Genomic DNA, 19,154 nt, shown 5'->3' with positions numbered 1-19,154 from the left:
TCCTTTTTGAGATTTTTTTTTTTTTTTTTTTTTTTTTTTGCAGTTTTTGGCTGGGGCTTGGTTTGAACCCACCACCTCTGGCATCCTTTTTGAGATTTTTAAAATCAAGATTTTAATTCTCTAACTAGTTGCTTTAAATTTAATAGAAAAGGTATGAAAAACTCTTAAGAGGTTACAGCAGTGGTTCTCCACGCAAGGCAGTGCAAATTCCCGACAGAGTACATTTAGAAATGTGCGCACACGTTCTGTGTTGTCACAATTATGGGGACCTTGGCTTTCTCCAGAGATGCCAAACCTCTTACAACGCGCCTGGCAGACCTAACATCAAAAACCTGCTCACCCCAAGTGTCAATAGCTCCTCTAGTGACAGATACTAGGGAAGAGTCAATATATTTTTTATTTTCACTTTTTCTGATAAAAGGCAATTGGAACATAAAAGTTAATTAGAATAAAAATAAATACATGTTAAATTTATTTCACATCACATGTAGTTTTTATCCCTATTAGTTTTTTAAATGCTTTTAAAGTCTATGCCTTAAATAATTTTCACATCGGTAAACAAATCTTAAATTACTAAAGATGCAATGTATCAGATACTGAACATCAAAATTTAGGGGTGGGAACTGATTGTTAAATATCCTACTGCACTAAATACTTCTGTAAAATTTTAGAGAAGAAAAAAACAATTTTACTTGAAATTGAAAATATGGAACATTTCACAAATCCACGTGCCACCCTGTGTGTGCAGGAGCCACGGTCGTCTTCCCCGTATCTGTCCAATTTTAGTCCATGTACTGCTGAGCAAGCACACAACATATTTTCTAAATTATGTCCAATTTCGCACAATATCTATCAAATGCTTGTGAAATTTTAGAAAAGATACATCCTTTCACTTTCTTCCATCTCTCCCTCTTCCAACCCCATTTTTGTTAGTTATACTGTTCTTTATGATGTCTGGGGTTTTACCATTCACATTCTCTTCTGAGACCATAATTCAAGTTGCTTACTCTTGATTCCATTTTGAATGATTTGGCGCTCACCATTGTACTTTCCATATCCTGTCTTCTCCATTCTACACGCCTTGATTCATCTACTTAGTTGCCTAGATTTTGTTATACAATAGTTTTTATTTGTCTTTATTCCAAGAAAGGCCCATGGATTTTGCTTTCTTTCATTTTTTCATGCTTACTGCCTGTTGCATTTACCTCCGGTGATAATTTGGTCCTTTTTATTTTTATTTTTATTTTTTGAGAGAGTCTGTCCCCAGGTTAGAGTGCAGTAGTGGTGTCAAAGCTCACAGCAACCTCAAACACCTAGGTTCAGGTGATCCTCTTGCCTCAGCCTCCTGAGTAGCTGGGACTAAGAAGGCACCCACCACAGAGTCCAGCTAGTTTTTCTATTTTTAGTGGAGACGGTTCTCACTCTTGCTCAGGCTGGTCTTGAACTCCTGAGCTCAAGCAATCTTACAATTTTCAAGTTATTCATTGTTTTCCTCGGAATTTTGTAGGCACTACTGCATTGTCTTTGACTTTGAGAGAGGTGTGGGAGGTCTGAGGTCAATCTTATTTCCTCTTTCATAAATGACTTGCTTTTTGGTGGTATACCCACATAGCTATTTTAAGAGCATTTTTCTTTTATTGTATTTTCAATATAATATTTGCTACATGCAAAACATTAAATATACAAATTATAATCAAAATAAAATTTAAACTTTTAAATAGTTATTTGACTCAAGAACTAAAATAGGTTCCTCACCTATTCTATGTCCCTCTCTTTCCCCCAAGGTTGCTACTCTCTTGTATGTTTATCCTTCTTTCGAAATATTCCAAATGGTTCTATCATATATCCCTAAACAATATACAGTATAATTTCATTTTGCTTGCTTTTGAGCTATGTAGAAATGGCATCATATTATACATTGTCCTTTGGAACTTTCTCTTTTCATTCAACAAAGATTCATTCATGCTGCTCTGTGTTACTATAGAGTCCTCATTTTGACAGCATTACTGATATATAATTTACAACCTTAAAGTTCATTCAATTAAAGTGTATAGATCATTAGCTTTCAGTATATTTAGAGTTGTGTGACCATCACCATCTTCTAATTGTAGAGTATTTTCATCACTCCCAAAAGAGTTAATGTACCCATTAACAGTCATTCCCAATCTCCTGCTTGCCTGCTTCCCCATCCCCTAGCCTGACTTTCTGTCTCTCTATATGGAATTGTCTGGACAGTATCCAGCCACGTAATATAAAACAACAGAGACATACATGGCTGGATACTTTCTGGACAGCCCTGGTATTTCCCTCTTCTAGGCATTACATATGAATGGAATCATATGATATGTGGCTTTTCTGTGACTGGCTTTTTTCATTCAGCATAAATTTTTCGAGGTTTCCTCTATGTTGTAGCATGAGTAGAGCCTTATGTTGCTTAGAGACAGGGCTATGTTCTGGGAATGTGTTCTTAGGCAGTTTTGTTGTGTGAACATCATAGAGTGTAATCACATACCTTAGAGGGTCTAGCCTACTACACATCTAGGTTGTGTGGTACCACCTACTGCTCCTAACCTACTGTGCTGAATATGGGAGGCAACTATAACACAGTGGTGAATATTTGTGTATCTACACATATCTAAACATAAAAAAGGAACAGTAATCTTATGGGACCATAAGGTCCTTCATTGACAGAAACATTGCTATGTGGCACATGACTGTACTCTGTAATTTATACTGAAGAATAATATTTCATTGTATAGCTAAACCACATTTTGTTCATTCATCAAGAGCATTAATTTTTATTACTGTATTGTATTCCACCAAGTAAATAAACCATAATTTATTTATTTGGTCTCCTATCAAAGGATGGATGCTTCAGTCATTACCAGTTTTTAGCTGTTATGAACTGTGCTCCTCTGAACAAATCTAGATATATATGTAGAAGGGGTAAGGTATGCTCATATTCAAGTGTACTGGGTAATGCCAAACTGTTTCCAAAGCAGTTATACAGGCTTATATTTCTGAGAGTATATAAAAGATCTTGTTTCTGGTTTTTTGTTTTTTTTTTGAGACAGAGTCTCACTTTGTTGCCCTCAGTAAAAGGCCCTGCCATCATAGCTCACAGCAACCTCAAACTCTTAAGCTCAAGCTATTCTTTTGCCTCTGCCTCCCAAGTAGCTGGGACTATAGGCGCCGGCAAAACAGCTAAAAACTGGTAATGACTGGGGTCTTGCTCTTGCTCAGGCTGGTCTTGAACTCCTGAGCTCAAGCAATCCACTCACCTCAGCCTCCCAGAGTGCTAGGATTACAAGCATGAGCCACCGCACCCAGCCCATAAAACATCTTGTTGACCCATATCCTTTCCAACATTTGACACTACCTGATTTGTTAATTTTTTTGTCAATTCAGAGTGTATACAATTATATTTCACTTCAGTTGGAAATTGTATTTCCCTTATTACAGATGAGAATGAGCATCCTTCCATACATTGGCCATTTAATTTTTTGTGCCTGTTACCATTTTTGCTCATTTTCTATGGGTTTTTGTCATTTGATGTGTAGCAGTTAATCGTATACTCTGGAATCTAATGCTTTGTCAGTAATGTGTATTGCAATTATCTTCCAGTTTGTGGCTTGTCTTCTTACTTTTCCAAGTGTTTGCTTTTATTGGTCATTTTTAGTTTTTATGTTGTCACAACTAGCATTCTTTTCTTTGCTGTTTTTTGTTTCTTGTTTAAGACACCCTTCCCTCCTTGCAAATCATAAAGATATTCCTTATTTCATTCTGTTAGTTTTTTTTAATTTTGCTTTCACATTTGTTATTAATCCAGCTAAAACTGACAATTGCTTCTGTTTCTCTCCCATGTCATAGCCAATGTCTTACCACCATTGATCTGTAATTCTACTTCTATTGTATGTCAGGTTTTCATGTATGTTTGGGTCTATTCTGTGTTCCATTATGTTACTCTCCATTTGTCAATTTTTCCTATTCTCTGTCAGAATTACAGTCTTTTAAAAATTTTTCAGATTAATATGAGGGTACAGATGATTAGGTTACACTGTTGTCATTTGTTAGAGTCTAAGTTGTAGTTGTGTCCCTCACCCAAGAGGTGTGCCATTTATCCTTACATTGTGCCTGTGTGGTGAGAACTCACAAATCCCCCCTCCTCCCCAACATTACACTCTTAAGGATTATGGCTTTATAAAAAGTCTTAATACACGTTATAAATTGTCATACTCAATACTTTAGGAGTCTTACTTTTTCTTAGCCCTTTGTTTTCCATACAAATTTTAGAATTAGTTTGCTCAGTCTACAAAAAATCCTGCTGGGTTTAAATCTAAACATCCTTACTATACAAAGTCTTACTATCCATAAACATGGTACATCTTTTCATTTATTTACATCTCTAATAACTTTCAATTAAATTTTAATATTTTATTACTTTATTGTCAGATACCTTGTTTCTGTTGCAACTATAAATTGTAACAATTGTAACTTTTTATATTACAGCCATAGTTTTAAAAAACAATTGATTTCTGTATATTGGTTTTAGAGACAGCCACCTTACTAATTTTCTTATTATTACCATATTTTTATATTTTTGTTATATTCTATGTACATGTATATAATGTTATCTGCAAATATTTATGGGTTTATTTGTCCTTTCCTAATCTTCATGCCTTTATTTTTTTTTTTTTAGAGACAGAGTCTCACTTTCTTGCCCTCGGTACAGTGCTGTGGCATCACAGCTCACAGCAACCTCTAGCTCCTGGGCTTAGGCAATTCTCCTGCCTCAGCCTCCTGAGCAGCTGGGACTTTAGGTACCCGCCAAAACACCTGGCTATTTTTTTGTTGCATTTCAGCCAGGGCCCAGTTTGAACCCACCACCCTTGGTATATGGGGCCAGTGCCCTACTCACTGAGCCATAGGTGCCACCATAGACACTCTAGTTTTAAGAGTGATTGAAACATGATAGTAAGCAAACTTGTCCTATTTGTAATTTTTTTTTTTTTTAGAGACAGAGTCTCACTTTGTCACCCTTGGTAGAGTACTGTGGCATCACAGCTCACAGCAATCTCAGCTCCTGGGCTTAGGCAATTCTCCTGCCTCAGCCTCCTGAGTAGCTGGGACTACAGGCACCCGCCACAATGCCCGGGTATTTTTTTGTTGCAGTTTGGCTGGGGCTGGGTTCGAGACCACCATCCTCAGTAGATGGGGCTGGCATCCTACTCACTGAGCCACAGGCGCCACCCCCCCCATTTGTAATTTTAAGTGGGGTACTTTTAACTTTTCATCATTAAAAATGATATTTACTGAGGTTTTTGGTAGATTTGATCATTCATATAAAGAGGATTCTTTTCTATTTATAGTTTGCTAAGATTTTTATGCTGAATCAATGCCTAACTTTATCCAAAGCTTTTTCTATATCTGTTAGCATTAAATATGGTTTTTCCCTTTTAATCTATTCTGATGGATCATAATTACGGATTTTTTAATGTTAAACTACCTTGCATTCTTTTTTTTATTTTTTTATTACATGATTTAATTTTTATGTCCAAGCACAAGGATAATGAAATATATTTTCCATGCAAAATGTTATATACATTAAATGCCATACAGTGGTAACAGTGCAGTGTACATATCACTGTTACCTGGGAAGCAGACTCTGACTACCTTGCATTCTTGGTCATGATAAACTTTTTTTTTTTTTAAATAACTCCACTGGATTCCATTTAGTGATAGTTGGTTTAGGTTCATGAGTGAGATTGGCCTATTAATTTCTTTTCTCAGATTGTATTTGTCTATTTTTGCTGCCTAGGTTACACAGAATGATTTAAGGAGTATTTCTTCATTTTCTGGTTGTTGTTTACGTCTATAAAAGACATAAATTAACTGTTGAATGCTTAGTAGTTTCACCTTTAAAATTAAAGAGGCCTGATCTTTCCTATGGGAAGATTTTAAACTTCTGATCCAATTGCTTTAACCATTCCTTTTCCTAATTCTTAATTCAGTTTTGATAAGTTACATTTTTCTGAGAATTATTTCATTTTATCTAGGTATTCACATTTATTTGCATAAAATTGCTCATAATAGTCTTTTTAAAATCTGCGCTATATTTGCTTTTTAATCCTTATATTAGTTATACCCTTTTTTCTCAATCTTTCCAAAGACCTATTATAAGTCTTCTCAAAAAGCTTTAAATTTTTAACTTTCCCAGTAGTTTTTTCTTCAATTTTTGAAATTCTTCTATTTTTATCTCCTTTTATGTTTATTCTTTTATTATTTTCTAAATAAGATAGGTGCTCGGTTCATTTTCAGGCTTTCTTTTCTAATGTAAGCATTTATGGCTGATAATTTCCCTTAAAATGTTAGTTCTGACAAGGTAGTTTTCATTACAATTTAGCTTTAAGCATTTAAGAAAATCCATTATGATTTCTTAATCGATCAATGAATGATTAAGTATTCTATTTACAACAATGAGAATTTTTAAAATATCCTTCCTCTATTAACCTCTACCTTAATTGAATTGTCATCAAAGAATATCATTGTTCTGAGGAATAAACTTTAGATTCACAGTTTCAGTCTGAGTCTATTGGTGACAAAGTCTCAGTTTTTGATTAAATGCTCTCATGCTTGATAGGAATGGCTCCTTGCTCTCAGCAGAGATGTGTCATTCCATTGTCTTCTGTTTTCTGTTATCATTGTTGGGCAGTCCGCTGTCCATGAAATGAACTTTCACTTCTTTGTTCTCTGGCACTTTTAAAAATGTTTTTCTTTGTTGTGTAATAGAGCCACTACTGTGCTAGGTATTGATTTTCTTTTTATTTATCCTGCTTGAGAATACTGTGCTTTCAGAAACCATGGATTCATAATTTTCAGAATTTCCAGAAGTTTCTCAGTTATTATCACTCCTTGATTAGCTTTATTCTCTCCTGTGACTCTGCTTTAATATATGTAAGACCTACTTATTTTATCTTCAATTTAAAAAAATTATGCTAACTTTTTTGGTCTTTCTTCTTTCTCGCTTATATACTGGCTAATTTGTTCACTTCAGTCCTCAAGTTCATTAATTCTGTTTCATATGTTGCCAAACTACTTTTTAACATGTTTTTTCTTTCAACATACAAAAGAGAATTAATGAACTTGAGGATTGGTGTCTTACATAGTTTGTCCAATAAATCCTTTAAAACTCTTTAGACCTCATTTTAATAGACCTGTTATGTTAAATTCTATCTGTAATTGCTTATGTTATCACAAGGTTGGTAATTTTATTTTATTTTTTCCCCAAGTTTAAGTAAATATATATATATATATATATCCATGTACAATCACATATACACATAGTTAAACCAAAGTCTATAGAAAATATTATAAATACAACTGAATATATAGATAAGCATGACTATAAATAAGACACCTTGAGAGCACTATGGGGAAATATGGAATGCTAATCTTGCCTTTCTCTATTAATAATGGCTTATAAGATCAAAATAATTGTATAAATAAAACACTGGTTTTTACTTATGCACAAGAACAAACAACTTATGTAAATATAATGACCTGGATTACCTATATACTATGCCTGAAGCAGCCTTTTAAATAATCTCTCCATTGAATTAAAACATAGGTTAAAATTATAAATTACACAAATAAACCTGTGAAAAGAAAAAGTGAATTCCTTGTGGCAGCATTCATCAATAGTCCTCTAGGAAATCTGCCATCAGGCATAGTCACTAGTATAGCTCAAAATTCATAGTATAGTCCAGAGACAGCAAGAGGGAAAACTGGAAACAATTAGTAAAACAGTCACTTCAGTTGAGAGAGTCAGACTATCAGAGAAGCTTAAGGGGAAGGATCACAAACACCCTCTGATACGCCAGCATTCCATAAAGTTACAAACAGCTCTTAGTAGTGACCTTGGGTTTTCTTAAATACTATCTGGTAATTTCCATGTATTAGTTTTGTTTAGGATAAATAATTTATTTTAATTGACAAAAAACTGTACACATTTATTGTGTACGTAATGTTTTGAAATGTATACATGGTAGAATGGCTAAATTGAGTTATTAATGGCTAAATTAACATATGTATTACCTCAAATATCATTTTTTGTGATAAGAACACTTAAAATATACACTTTAAATCGAGAAGATATATATTTAAAGTGATTGGGTTAATATCCTAAAATACCTTTTAGATATTTTGAGAATTGGGGGTAGAGAGAGATGTTTCTTAAAGCTCCTTTCAGATGACTTGGTCACATACATATTATATATCCCTTTTAAAAAGTTTTCATAGATTTTTGGGTTTTTCCTTCCCAGGAGATTTTCCAAGAACATTTTGGGGTCTTTGTTACTTTCATGTTAACATGCAAGGGAAGATAATGTACTCACATGAGTTTTTTTCCTCCTTTGATTTTGTCTTCTGTTCAGTTTTTGATTCTCCACCCTCTGCACCCCAACCTCTATTGCCAAAATACTTCTGGCAGATAGCTCCATTTCTCAAAAGTAGATATTGTTCTAGTCAAATGTTAACACCAGTTTGAATATAGTTGTGCTTAGGCGTTTTTTTGGGGGGGGATGGGGGAACTGTGAAGCTTTAAGAAACCTGTATGGCTATGATTATTCACAGCATGATCCATATATGCTATTACTCTTGAAAACCATTCACAGATAAAGATATTTATGAATTTTGTGGGTATGAGGGTTGAGGTGAGGAGCTCAAAGTAGCAGAGCCTGTATTACTCTGCAAAGAGTAAACAACACTAAGCTAAGTCAATCTGGCTGGAAAGGGACACAGAAGAGAATTGTTTCAACAAGCCAATTCTGTAAAAAGGCATTCCCAGATCAACTTCTAATTTTTCAGTAAATGATTATCCACTTAAGAATTTGCTCAGGACCTTTGTTCTTTTCAACTTCCAGCTTTTATGTTATGTGGAACATTATAGAAGATGAATAAATTACTTCGTATTACATATACTTTCAAATCTGCTGTAATGTTTAAGAGTAAAATTATTGATAGATTTCATTGCCTCTAGATGAACCATGGAATTTCCAACAAACGCATCCCTAAGGAGATTGACCTGTGCATTTGGGTGTGCATGGGTACTCCATCATATTTCCTGCCCCTGGAGAGCTGTAAAACAAGCAGCGTCAACTTGAACATCCTTGCTACTCCAGATTGCCTTGCATAGAGCTATTATTTTTAACACAGTGATAGCTTCTGACTATCATTGACTTAACAATGGGAAAAGTTGATGTCTAATCACACAAAAGGTTCTTTCTAATTGCTTGGGAAAAAAAGTCCTTTGTAAAAGTCTCTTGACATAAAGTCAAGGTTAGGGCAGGGACAGAGGCTTGTTACACCCAGAACCCAATGGGAAGCAGCAGGCACCAGTTGCCATTTTCTCAGGAGAGCCAGGTTACTCATTATTTTACTGTTTGTGCTAGTGAACACCTTCAAAGTGAAAATTAATTTCCCTTTTGGATTACTTAGGGTGTTATTTTTAATGCAGAAGTTTTCCATATCACCCTTGGCCAGAATTTTTTTTTTTCCCAGAATGAGTAAGAAAAAAAAAATCTTGTGGTTGTTTCCAATAGCACATAAAAATACAACTTAGTGTTAAATATTAAAATAAAGGTTGAAGATTTTACTGGGGGAGAGCCACGGGGAGTAAAGCTCTCCTTAAAACTTATAATAAACAAAATTCTGCCATTTTTGTCTAACATTTCCAAACAATTAAAACATGAAGCTTGCTAACCAAGAATAAGTGTTAGGACCTGAGCTGGACCTGTCTGAAGTCATGCCTGTCCATTTTGCATCTGTCACCCCAAATATGGTCTGTGAGATAATGGAAGGAACAAAAGGCCTTTCCTAATCTATCCAGCTGCCTCTTACCCCTGCCAGGGCATCCCTGGGCTGTGCTGAGGGTACAAGAAGCGAGCCAGAGGAGCATGAAATCAACCACAGCTTCCACTTCCTCCTCTCAGCGCCACCCCCCACTCCCCCGCCCCCAATTCTGAGTGGCTGGAATTGCTCCTAATGCCTGTACAGGTCCCATTGTGCCAGCTGTGTGCGCTGCAGAGCACATTCCAAACTGGATTCAGTGTCAACTTCCTCAGCAAAGAACTTTTAGTTAATTTCCTAAGCAGGTGACATTTTGGGGAACTTTTCTCTCACTTCCTTTGGAAGGGCATAGAAGGATGGTTTTTAATGTCCTTACAAGAAATGGTGTTTAAGAGACTAATAAGTTATGTAATTACCCTAGTAGATAAAATGCACAACAGTACACTGTGGGGAAAAAATCCTGTATTTCTACTTTAATACTATGTAATGCTGTATGTGAGTAAATTTTCTGTTTAACTAGTTCTGAGGAAAGAGATGGCTCTCAATATATAAGAGAGACTGAATCTACAGCAGATACAGGGAACTTGCAGGCATTTGAGAAGTGGCAGTGAGATTCCTCTTTGATGGGGTTAGTGGTATCAACTTTTTTCAAATTTCTCTTTCTATATGTTTTATGTTAGATGAGAAAACTAACTTCAGGAAAGCAAATGTATCTTTAGTCTTATAATTGCACTTCCTCCCTGTTAAAAACCAGCAGACAAAAGTCATGATTATTAGATGTGAAAGGCCCCTTAGAAATGTCCCCACAAAGCTTCAAATAGACAAGCTCTGGAAGGCTCTGTATTCAAGATGGGATGGACTTAAGCCCAGCAAGACCCATTGGGTTTGAATGATAGTGACCAAGAATAGCTAAATGTTAGTGAGGCGCTTAACTACATCAGGACACATGAATTTCTTTAGCTCTAGTGCTATCATATATCCCCTAATTAAACAGAATGTTCCTTTGAACATAATATTTTACTTATGTGCTTCAATGTAGTTCTGGGTTTTTTTGTTTTTGTGACAGAGTCTCATCTGTTGTCCCAGGCTAGAGTGCCCTAGCATCATAGCTCACCGCAACTACACTTTTAGGCTCAAGTGATCCTCTTGCCTCAGCCTCCTGCATAGCTAGAACTACAAGTGCCTGCCACAATGCCTGGATAGTTTTTTCTAATTTTAGTAGAGATGGGTCTCAGGCTCTTCCTTAGGCTGGTCTTGAACTCCTAATCTCAGGTGATTCTCTCACCTCAGGCTCCCAGGGTGGTAGGATTACAGGTGTTGAGCCACCACGCCCAGCCCTAAAGTTCTATTTTAAAGAAGAAGATAAGAATTGCCCCTTGGCTCAGTTGATACCATGCCTACAGAAGTCCAAATCAGAATGACACTACCCAGAAACTGGCAACCCCTATGCAGAACTGGTTGCATGGTTGTGTCAAATGATGTAAGACGTGAGAATAAACACTTGGAGGAGCATTTATTAGTACAACGGAGTTTTAGGGGAAGAGGAACATTTACTTGATTTGTAAATGTTTCAGAGAGATAAAAATACGTATTTGATTATGTTTTTGAGAGATGGGTTAAAAGATAGTAAGATTTTCAAGTCAAATAGTTAGGACCAGCCACAACTACAACTCAAATGTTCATTTCTTAATAATCATTTGTACTAGCTATAGCTAAGTAAGAAAAAATTTAAGGAATTTGGTAAGAGTGTCAGGGAAGATAAAATCCAATGCATAGCTATAAACATTTTATAAAATTATCCTGTGAGTCTTTACATATTTGAATTAATAACAATTTTCTAGGCCAAAATTTAGTCTGGAATATATGCCTTTTTTAGCAAATACAGTAGTTTTTAGCTGTTATACTGATTTTTAAACCACCCTCAAAATAAAAGCAGCTGCTGTATGCCATGAACCATTTGCTTTATAGCTAGATGAACTATAAACATAAAATAAAGCTACGGCTTATTTTCTTGTATCTCCTTAATGTTATTATGATATCTCACATATATTTTAGGACCTAGAAAAAGTGTCAAGAGGATATAAGTCCAGAAAGAATTACAGGTTCCTTTTCCAACCCCCAACTACAGCTTTACCAACTCAAATTTATTTTTTGTTTTGTTTTTTTCAAGTCTTAATAGTAAAGTTACTTTCGAATAAGAGATTTTAAAAATACAAACAATAGGCTCGGCGCCTGTGGCTCAAGTGGCTAAGGCACCAGCCACGTACACCCAAGGTGGTGGGTTCGAATCCAGCCTGGGTCTGCCAAACAACAATGACGGCTGCAACCAAAAAATAGTCGGGTGTTATGGCGGGCGCCTGTGGTCCCAGCTACTTGGGAGGCAGAGGCAGGAGGCTCGCTTGGGCCCAGGAGTTGGAGGTTGCTGTGAGCTGAGATGCCACAGCACTCTACCCAGGGAGACAGTTTGAGGCTCCTGTCTCAAAAAAAAAAAAAAAATACAAACAATAGTTACTCTCAAAAGTGATCTAGTGTCCATCTCTACCTGATCCATTATAAAAACCAAATATTCTCTGAACACTTTCTTATCCAAAATCAATAGACAAGTAAGTTGTGTACCCAGAAGTACAGCGAGTTCTTCAACCAGACCCACTTCAGATACCCAAGCAACAATGAGCGTCCACTTTCCTAAGGTCATCAATCAGCATTACATTTAAAGTGTCTCATAAATTGATGTATTTTGGAGAATAACAATAAAAACTAATTATTTTCCAAGTGTTTTCTTTGTGTTAAGCACTAGGCAAAGGATTTTAAATAACAAAGATCCTCTGGCCAGGTGCCACATAAGCCAGGATATAAACTTTGTGTGGGTGGGAATTGTGTCTTATTCCTCCTTGCGCAGAATAGGTATAGATGAATGAACTGATCTGCTCTCCAAAAGTGATCTCATGAGGGAGGAAAGGCAGGTACAATCATCCCAATTTTTAAAAGGAGCATGTTGATAAGCAGATGTTAAGTGATTTGCCAAAAGTAGTGGATAGCATTAGTCCTCAGTAGGACTGCCAGGGAGGTGGACAGAGTCCAGTGTCACTTCTCTCCTAGATGAATTTTAGGGATCTTGTCTTTGTGCTTGGGAAGAACCAGGGTTAGGCTCAGAACATTTCCAGTCAATCCCAGCCTAATCTCCTGAGCCAACCAGTGATTAGATCACTTTGATTTGGGCCAGTCCTTATTCAGACCACTGGTTCTAAACCAGAATAAGATTGCTTTATTAAATATTATTTACAGACATGATTGCCAATTGCTGCCACATATTAACCACTTACTAAGAGGTAAGCTCTCTGTTAAGCAGTTGGCAGGTAATATCTTCTTTAATTCTTGTCTCAACATTGTACCCATTTTGAAGACCAGAAAACTGAGGTTCACTGAGATTACCCAACTTTCCCAAAGTCAAGGAATCAAATCTAAATCTATGAATTTTATGGCTTCTAAACTTGTTTGCCTCATTATATTTACTTATTCTGGGATGTGAGTAATCACTTGATAACCAAAAGACATTTTAATACTAAAAGTGTATTTCTAGACTGTTGTATTTCTTAAAGAAAACATTAGAGCACATGCTTCTTTGAGTAATGATATGAAAAAGAGGCAGGTTATTCACTTGTTGCAAAGGCATATTCCAATGCAACTAAAATATGACAAAAAGAGATTGATACAAAAATTTACTACATTCATGAACAGAGAAAACGAAAGCAAATTACCTGCAATGACTAGTGACTGGTAAAGTGATGCATCTAATAAAAATACTCAGCAGGACTTTTAAAATCCACTCACTATTCATATTCGAGAGATCCCATATTATCTCATTTTAGGAAGGAATATTCCTCCCCTTCTCTGAAACATATTCCTTGCTCCACCAAGTTTCTGAGATTACAGCAGTGTTTCTCATCTCCGTTTTCTCTACTGCTCTCTCAAAAGAGAAACAAACAAACAAAAAATTTAAATACTCCCTATGATAGAATTAAGTACTAAGGGATAAGATTTGTTGTGCAGGGGTGAGTTTTGGTACTCCCTCTAAACTGTAAGGGGTTGTGGTTAAATTAAAGGCCCTCAGGAAAAGCACATGGACAGTCAGCACATGATTTCATGGTGCTTCGTTTGCATGGTCAGTGGTAACTCAGTTCAGGTGGTATGTAGCCCCTATTTAGCTACAGGGCCGTTTGTTCAGTTGCTAAGGATGGTCAGAGAAGGGCTGAGAGGACAGATCTCAAGTCAGATGTCCTGTTCAAACTTCAGCTTCACCTCTTACTGGCCATGAGACTGTAGCTAATTATCTAACCCAGGGGTTCTTAATTGGAAGCAATTTCTCTCCTATGCCCCCACTAATTTCTCTCCTTTGGCAATATCTGCAGACATTTTTGATGGTTACAACTGGGCAGTGGAAGACTACGAGGACCTAGTGGGTGGAGGCCAGGGGTGTTGCTAAACGTCCCACAATGCATAGAACAGCCTCCCACGATAAAGAGCTACCCAGTCTAAAATGTCAATTCCCAGGTGGAGAAACTCTTGATTTCACCTCTTTTTTTGGTCACTGTGCCAGATGAAGTTCCTCTCTTAACAGTCATTTCCAACCCACCTCCTGCTGCCTCCATTACTAAGGCTGGAAAAGCTTAGTGCTCCTTTGCCAGCCTGCCTTGTCTTGCAGCTTGGGATGGTTTTGATACACAGTTCTGGCCAGTAAGATACAGGTGGAAATTTATTATAGCTTGAGGAAAACCTTTATATGTTTTTGGGATTGAAAAAGAAACAGATTTGACCTTTTTTTCCAAAAAATTTTGAAAAAAACTTTTCCCCCTCCTTCTCTTTCTACCTTGAATGTGAATATGGCATGAAGAGCTGCAGCTGCCATCTTGCTGTCATTAGGGAAAGCCAAGAAATTCAAAGAGAGGATGACCTTGAACCAAGGCCACAGCACCCTCCTAGATGTCTCATTATGTTAGTAGATACAAATATGATCAAATTCAAACTTATATACAGATATGATCAAATTTAAAATTAGGTTACTAGAAGCTTTTTCACTATATTTATTGTGATAAAATATATATAAAATTCATCATTTTAAATGTATAATTTAGTGGCACCAGTTACATTCACAATGCTGTGTAACCATCATCACTATCTATTTCCAAAATTTTTCATCACCCCAAATAGATACTCTGTACCCATCAAGCAAAAATTGCCAGCCCCTCCTCTTCTCAAGTCCCTGGTAATTGATAATCTATTTGCTATCTACAAATTTGCCTAGATATTTCATATTAAGTGGAAAAATATATGAGTATTTGTCCTTTTGTGTGTGGCTGATTTCACTTAGTATAACACTTTTGTTTTTTTGTAGCATGTATCAGAACTTTATTCCTTTTTGTGGCTGAATAATATTCCACTGTATGTATATTTCAAATTTTACTTATCCACTCATTGCTTGATGGCCAAGAGTTGTTTCCACCCTTTGACAATAACAAAGCTTCAAGAGATAAGGAAAACAATACATATAAGTAATGCACTTAGAATAGTGCTTGGTACCTAAGAAATGAGCAAACGTAAGCTAAGATTATTACTATCATCACTAACTGCCAAACCACCACACACATTTTGTCAGCTGTCTTTTGCTTCAAGGAAAGTATGTGGGGCATAAAAGTATCACCAGATCGGGGTGGGGGCACTTATGGCTCAAAGGAGTAGGGTGCCGGCCCCATATGCCAGAGGTGGCGGGTTCAAACCCAGCCTCGGCCAAAAGCTGCAAAAAAAAAAAAAGGTATCACCAGATCCTACCATACAATTCAAAGCAAATGGGTCTGTAGCCATCTTCAGGTATAATGGATACAACCTTACTTTAATTTATTCATCCAGAACTTATTTATTAGGCATCTCCCATGGGAAAAATACTATGCTATGAACTTAAAAGTGAAGTGACACATGATTAAGTGGCTAAAATGACCAAGAAGAAAAGGGGGCCCAAACATTTCTAATGTTGATAAAATAATTCTATAATCACGAGCTTCAAAACTTTTTCTAAGATAGGGTCTAGATTATTTCTACTAAGCTATCAGTGAACCAGGCACCTGCTTTATGAAGTCCTTATGCTACTAAGTACTTTTAAATTTCAGTCGTAAATACTGACATCTTTGCAACTAATGTTTTGGTCATAAGGGTACAACAGAAATTTCAGGTACTGACTGTCATGGCTTGTCGTGGTTCCATTTTTAAAGTGAGAAAGATAATCTACCTCCACATAACAAGGGCAGGCAAAGAGTAGAAAGAAAATGTCCTACAGAGGAGCACAGTAGGCCAACTTTTTATCTGGCAAGAAGCTTATCTTTGGGAGAGGATCTGATGTGGGAGAAGAAGTATATACCAAAGAACACATTAAAGTAGGGTGACCAGAAGTCCTGCTTTTTAACAATTTGTCCCACGTCCTGCAGTGTTTTAGAAAAGTCCTGATTTTTGGAAAGAATGCACGAAGGGGCAGGAGAACAGGAAGGGAATATACAGTTTTCGGCTGCCATGTGGCTATTTTGCCAGGATATGAGTTTTATATTATTTTTGTTAATTTTATAATGTTAAACTGTAATAATAACAAGTAATTGTTGAGAAGTGATTATTGAGAACTGCTTATCAAAGTTTGCACTGTTGTCAGGCCCTGCCCTACCCTGTCCCCTGCCCCCCCGCCCCACCCCCGCTTTGTTGACCCAATTTACCAATGTTAAAATCTGGTCACCCTACATTAAAGCCAGGAGTGGGAAGGAGGTGGGGAGGAGGAAAGGTACTCGCCCTCTGATGACACCACCACTGCCCATTCTTTCAAGTTCTTCCAAGTAATGTAATTTGTTCCCCCTAAAAATAAACTAGCCCAAACAAATTTGGTTAGGGTGCCGCGTGTAACTACTGCTTGTTCTCTGAATCACCAGCTTCCCTGATTTTCATTTAAACTGGCTTACTCACCTGGCATCTCATGATGATCAAACCTGTCTTTGGTGGTCAACCTGATACTGTTATTGCTACCTGTGATTTGATACTCTGGAATGAAAAGTGCTAAGGATAGAGACCTTGTCTTTTGTGTGTTAGGCTTTGTCAAGCACAGGGTACATTTCTGGCACTTTGTACTTAACAAGCATTAACAAAGCACAGCCAGCAAAGGATATCTGCACATCTGCTGTCCTTCAACACAACAAAAGCAGCAAGCCCAGTGGTCTCCAACCCCTGAGGTGGTGAGAGATTACACTGGGAAATGAGCCTCTTATCACTATCCACATGAAAAACAAAATAGTGCCTCAAGTGTATTTCCACCAACACTAGAAAAGCCTGAATGGAAATAACCTACACCCAGAAGACAACTGCTTTGCTTATTAAAGGTTTTATTCCTACAGTCACACTCTGATAGCTATACGTTTCCAAAGGTAGAAACTTAGAGGCATTTACAATTACTAGGGTAATGAGCTAAGGTGGGTAGACAGTTTCAGCAGATAGTCTTACAAGGAGGAAAAAAAAAGTATTGACCCCTGATACTCTTTTAACATAATGTTTTAATCAAGAATAGGAAGGTAATAAAGATTAAGAATTTGCTTTTTAGTTCTGGAGACTGTTTTTGCTGAAACTATTGTGCAAGGAAAGATTTGTATGACCTTTGATGTTGTAAAGCATTTGCAAATTGTTATTTAGATAAGAGAAATGGCAATTTTGCTAACCAATGAATGAGGATTTTTCCTTTTCATTTTATAGATTAAATCAAAGTTTTAAGAGATTGGCTACTATGTTTTCCTCCATTTGTTGAAAATGATACCCTGCATATCTGCATTCTTGGATCAGGGGAGAAGTGAACCCTTGAAAATGGAAAACTTTAGAGGCTGCAATAATTAATGCGGCAGCTACACTGGTTAGAAATTGAATTGACTAATATTGTACAAAATAATTTTAATCCATTACAGAAATTCAAAGGTTACATTTATGGACCAGGTAAAGAATATTTTAGAACCTGTTTTGACTGCATGAGAAATCCAAATCACGGTCTTCCTTCCTCAAAAATCATTTGTTTTTCCTTAGAAGTGAAATGAGCTTAACCTTCAAGATAATATTTCCAAATCCCTCAGTAAGTTTAGATTACATAAAAACAAAATGCCATAGCCCATTAAAACATCAGGTATTCTATTTTATGGTGTGTGCATATATATATATATATTTTTTTTTTTTTTTTTTTTTTTTTGAGATGGAGTCTCATTTTGTCATCCTTGGTAGAGTGCAGTTAGCATCATAGCTCACAGCAACCTCAAACTCTTGAGCTCAAGTGATTTTCTTGCCTCAGTCTCTTGAGTACCTGGAACTATAGGTGCTTGCCAGAACTCCCAGCTATTTTTTTGTTTTGGAGATAGGGTCTTGTGCTTGCTCAGGCTGGCCTCAAACTGATGAGCTCAAGCAAACCACCTGCCTCAGCCTCCCAGAGTGCTAGGATTACAGGCATGAGTTTGGCCAATGGTATATATTTAAATCTACACAAATCTATGATTAAAAAAGAGCCATATGATAAAATGAATTTTTTTTTCTTCTGGGTAGATACCTAGTAATGGGATGGCAGAATCAAATGGAAGGTCTACTTTTAGCTCTTTGAGGATTCTCCATACTTCTTTCCAAAAGGGCTGTATTAGTTTGCAGTCCCACCAACAGTACTAAGTATTCCCCTCTCTCTGCACCCATGCCAGCATCTGCAGCTTTGGGACCCTGTGTTGTAGGCTGTTTTCACTGGGGTTAAGTGATGTCTCAAAGTGGTTTGGGTTTGCATTTCTCTGATTAGGGATTATGAGCATTTTTTTTTCATGATTTTTGGCCATCTGTCCTCTTGGGGAAAGATCCTGTTCATGTCTCTTGCCCAATGGTTAATGGGGTTATTTGCTCTTGATTTACTTGACTTCTTTGTAGATTCTGGTTATTAGCTTTTGTCAGATTTGTAACATGCAAATATATTCTCTTATTCTCAAGGCTATTTGCTTTGTTGTTGTACCCTTAGCTGTGCAGAAGCTTTAAGCTTGATCATGTCCCCATTTATTTTTGGTGTTGCTGCAATTGCCAAAGGGGTCTTCTTCAAAAACTATTTCTCGAAGCTGGTGATGTAAAGAATTTTTTTCACATTTTCTTTTAAAAAGAGTATTTTTCATTTTATGTCTTAGATTTAAATCTTTTGCAGCCTGAGTTAATTTTTGTAAGTGATGAGAGGTGCATGTCTAGTTTCAGTCTTTTACATGTGACTAACGAGTTCGGCCAGC

At 36.6% G+C, this 19,154-nt stretch overlaps 1 non-coding gene across 1 annotated transcript; it reads right to left on the bottom strand.

Annotated features, from left to right (window-relative positions):
- Positions 1-700: 700 nt before the first annotated feature.
- Positions 701-809, bottom strand: LOC111721976. Its single transcript, XR_002770951.1, has one exon. It is a non-coding gene; the product is annotated as a U6 spliceosomal RNA (small nuclear RNA).
- Between the last annotated feature and the right edge of the window lie 18,345 nt (positions 810-19,154).

This window comes from Otolemur garnettii, unplaced genomic scaffold, assembly GCF_000181295.1.
Source record: "Otolemur garnettii isolate 467f Iridium unplaced genomic scaffold, OtoGar3 scaffold00005, whole genome shotgun sequence".
Lineage (NCBI taxonomy): Eukaryota > Metazoa > Chordata > Mammalia > Primates > Galagidae > Otolemur > Otolemur garnettii.
Note: the sequence above shows the minus strand (reverse complement) of the source record. Positions and strands in the feature narration are given on the sequence as shown.